Here is a 4,576-nt window from a genome sequence, read left to right on the forward strand (position 1 = left end):
ACTAGGTACCTGTAATTGCAACTTTCGTTGTTAATATTCAATTGTGACTACTCTGAAGCATAAGAGTGTTGGGTTTGAAACAGAACAATCGCGGTAGAGGAAAATGAACCAGAAAGTGGCATTATGAATGGCATGAAGGCATGCTTCAACAAACTCACACATTATCAATAGCATATCATCATAATCAAGATTTTCCTATTACAGAGTCAAAAGCGACATCAAACATGTAAGCAGTAACGGAAGTAAACTATTCTTGCTGATGCTGGTAATCGGAAAGAAACAGAGAACGGAAAATGTAGATGACATAATAGTGGTACTTACTTTTTCTTATCAATGTTGGGAATGTCACTTCTCTCAGCCTTCTCAACAATAACCTTACAACAGCAAAAGAACAATATCAATAGAAGCAAGATAAGAAAGGAATCACTAAACATAATTTTAAATTCTTGCCATTTTAGTGGATACCTTTTCATTTGTACAAATAATATATAAACTACATAATAACATAAATAACTGAAGCAGCCTTCAAGCATATCACTGATGACGATATCTGAATAGAAGCTCGAAAGAAGTATAGCTGGTAACTGGTATCTTTTTGTCACTGGTTTGTTCCGACTGAGAAAATATTTCGGCTTCTGTTCAACACTATGTATATTTTTAACAACGTAGTTCCCAAGCTAAGAATCCTTTTCTTTTTTTTTTTTCTTTTTTGGTATTACAGAATTCACCTCAAATTAGATGAATAAAGCCTTTCCAATATCTTATGTACTGGCCAATACTACTGACAATCTAATCCAAATAAGGTTTATAACAATTAACGAGCTTTATACTTTCTGCAATTAGTATCACATTTTGAAGCATGTCATTCAACTTATATGCTAAAATGGCTAACAAGTGATGTTAAAGGTACACATCTCTTCCAAATGAACCTATCTTATAGTCTTTCTACAAATTGAAGTCATGGGGATATTACTAGATTACACAAATTAATTCGGGTGTAAATTTCAACAGAATACAATGAGACATAAACTAAAAAATATGCAAAAACAAAAAACAAAAAGCAAAAAACAAACCAACAATCAAGAAACATTATTCCAGAGAAGCACAATATAATACAGAAGTGAAAACAAACACAAATAAAATGTAATTTCAAAATAATAGAGGCATATTCTCACAGGAATTCTATCTGGGTATTTATCCCTAATTCTTGCAGCCTCAGCACGCCTCTTCTCTGTATAAACAAAAAAAGGTAATAATCATTAAGCTAAAAATTAATGAAAATTGTCATTTAACTTTAAAACTTGATTAAGCTAATGTGATTATGTGAATGAAAACTCTAGTATATAGGACTTACCGAAGTCATGCTCTTGCTTGAAGACGCTATTCGTCATTTTTCTGCATAACAAGAACCAATCTTTAATTGGGCAATCTAAATAACTATTTTCAAAAATTGAAAACATAAAAACAATCAAGTTTTTTTGTTTTTTTTAGGGGGAGTAAATTAATTAAATACTTTAAAATTAAAAAGGGCAAAAGAAAGAAAGAAAGAAAGAAAAAGTGATGATCACATGAAGTGGATGATCACACGAAGTGGTTGATCACAGAAGCAAAATTAAAGCAAGAAATCAGAACATATGAACAGAAAAGAAATAACTTTACTCAACAGAAGCAAAAATTCAAGCGAAAAAAGAGAAATCCATAATTAAATTGCTTGAGAACCAAAAGAACATATGAAGATCATTTCTTGATTTTTTTTCCCTCTTTACAGGGAAGGAATTAAACAAGAAATCAAGCATGAAAAAAAAAATCAGGAAAAAAAAAATCAGGAAAAAAAAGAGTAAACTTAAAAGCAGTTGATTGAAGACTTACGCAGAAGATTGGAGAGAGAAGGAAGAAGAGAAACAATCAGAAGCGGAAGAGTACTTCTCGGGATAAGAGAGAGATTATTAGAGAAAGAGAGATTATTAGAGAGAGAGAGAGAGAGAGAGGAGTCTCCCATTATTTGTGTAATGCCATCCTAGTTTAATAATGATTTTTGGTTTTCTCTCCGGTTAAGTTGGGTCAAGTATGGTCTGATAACCAATAAGCTTTTGCCATCTCATTACGATCTTTTCCTTTTTTATCAGTACTGTTTTGAAAAGAAACTAAATAAAAGAAAAATTTGCTGAGAAAAAAGATTATATCAAAAAATTAGGTCTATCAATAAAATTAGTAAGTTAAAGAAAACCCAATGTTATATGGATTAACTTTTTGGAAAATTATCTGATATGTCTGGCGTATTAATAGATTAAGTTTTTTTAACTGTTAGATTTACATATTTTTTAATTTTTACGTGATTTTATATAAATTTACACAGATAAAAAAATTAATCTACTGATATATTGATGTAACAAATAAGATCCCTAATTCTTTTTCTTATACCAATATCTCTTTTTCTTTTCCTTGTAAAATTTAAAAATAAATAAATTAAAATCTCAAATTAATAATATCTCTTTTTTTCCCTTGTAAAATTTAAAAATAAAGTAAATTAAAATCCCAGATTGATAATTTTAGATTTTTTCCCGCTAGATTATAAAAACATCTTATTAAAGTGCATAAATTCTTGATAACACGGGGATAGTCATAGTACCTTTCTTGAACTTGAAATTTTTAATTTCAACTTTCTTTAAAAAACAAAGTTGAAAATCTTATTCTTTTCTTTTATGTAAGTTTTTTCTCACTTCAAACATTTATCAGACTTATTTATTTTAAATAATATGAAAAATACAAACTAAAACTAAAACTAAAACAATTCTTCTATCAAAAAATAAAAATAAAACAATTCGTTAGATTCTTAGTCAGTTGATTTTTAAATGCTAGTGTATAAGTTTAAAAACAAGCTGAATATTTTATGGTTAGGTTATTTTTAAGTTTCCTAAATGGTTTTATTTTTCTTCAGAAATAGAATTCCGTTACATTCTTCTGAATCCTAAGCCTTTTAAATATGCAAAACACGATAGATATGATTTAAATATTGGTTAAAGTGTTTTCCCAAAAACAAAATTCATTTAAAACTCGTAGTACTAGTTTTTCAAAAATTAAATTTTGAAGAATTTTTAGTTCACTCAACATAACTAGAAAGTGAGTAACAGTAAAAAAATAGATTATTAAGATTTTTTTTAATACGTTAATATACTGATAAATTAAATTTATTAATTATTAATTATACATAAAATCATATAAAAATTAAAAAAATATAAATTTAACCTCTAAAAAATTTGATCTACTAATACTCTAAACGTGAATCATCCGTACTAATAAATACTAATTAATGAGGCCATCTGCTTTTCTTTCTTTTGTTTGCTGTGGCCGTTTATTAGGTTACGTATCTATCCATCCAATCTATTTCCCTTAATTCTTGTCAAATGGCGAAATTGTCCTCCATTGAGTCCCATTTATAAGCTTACACTGGAGGGCAGTTCTGCGAAATTAAATGGACAACAGGGCCCACCGGCTCACTAGACCTACTATTGTTATTCTTATTGAATAAATTCTTTTTTAAGTTTGTCACTCGTGTTAATATATCTTTTAAAATTTTAAAATTTAAAATATACATGTTATATCTCTTAATATATTTTTTAATTTATAAGATGTGCATGTTGTATCTTTTAAAATTTATCAATTATATCAATATGCTTGGTGAGTGTAACTCCATCAAGTATTTAAGCAAAGATTAGTATTTATGCCGCCTAGGAGTGTGGCACGGGCTCCACACGTGTGGCGGGACCCACAGAGCCTGGGCTACAACTTCATGAGGTTAAAATGAATTTTTTTAAAATAATAGTTCGTTTAGTTCATGAATTATAACCATGAGATTAGAATCATTTTTTATTTACGTGTATTTTTTATGAAAAAAAATATTGTAGCGAACCATGAACCATAATTTGAATCAGAGAACGAATCCTCTAACAAAACGTGCTCTAAATCATTTTTCCAAAATTTAAGCTGTACATAAAAGTGATCAGACTTTAATTTAACAAAAATTATAGTAAATAACAATTTTATGAAACTAAATTAAATAAATAATATATTTTAAAATATTTAAAGTAAATAGCAGTTTAAAGATTTTTTACAATGTAAACGTAAATTTTCTTTGTACAACTTGTAGCTATGTATGTCAAATAATTTTAAAAATTGTTATTTACTTTATTATTTAATTATTTATTGTAAATCTGCTATGTACTTTATTTTCCTATTATTTAATGATCTGGACCTGATCAGTTGATTTAGCCTTTGGTCGTCTGGTGCTTTTCTTTTCTTGGCCCAATATAAAGCCCAAAGAATTTTTGTTCGTTTTAACGGGCCTACAAACCCATCAAGGGCCTCAAGAGGCCATCAGGACGAAAGTGGGACTGTAAAGCCCATTATATGGTATATCTCCAAGCGTATTTCGTTTTCTTGAGTAGTAGTCTTTTCTCTTTATTAACTGGATGGTAATTGTTTATTTTTAAATATAGTGTCATAAATTATACTTTTTAATATTTTGAGTGGTAATCTAGTTTTTTCCCATTATGATTTATGTCATCACATTTGAAGT

At 28.3% G+C, this 4,576-nt stretch overlaps 1 long non-coding RNA gene across 1 annotated transcript; it reads right to left on the reverse strand.

The window, feature by feature from the left end:
- Window positions 1-318: 318 nt before the first annotated feature.
- On the reverse strand, window positions 319-2,001 carry LOC21403758. Its single transcript, XR_002903334.1, has 4 exons — window positions 1,870-2,001; window positions 1,355-1,395; window positions 1,176-1,231; window positions 319-374 (listed from the first exon to the last, which is right to left on the reverse strand). It is a non-coding gene; the product is annotated as an uncharacterized LOC21403758 (long non-coding RNA).
- Between the last annotated feature and the right edge of the window lie 2,575 nt (window positions 2,002-4,576).

This window comes from Morus notabilis, unplaced genomic scaffold (assembly GCF_000414095.1).
Source record: "Morus notabilis unplaced genomic scaffold, ASM41409v2 Scaffold625, whole genome shotgun sequence".
Classification (NCBI taxonomy): domain Eukaryota; kingdom Viridiplantae; phylum Streptophyta; class Magnoliopsida; order Rosales; family Moraceae; genus Morus; species Morus notabilis.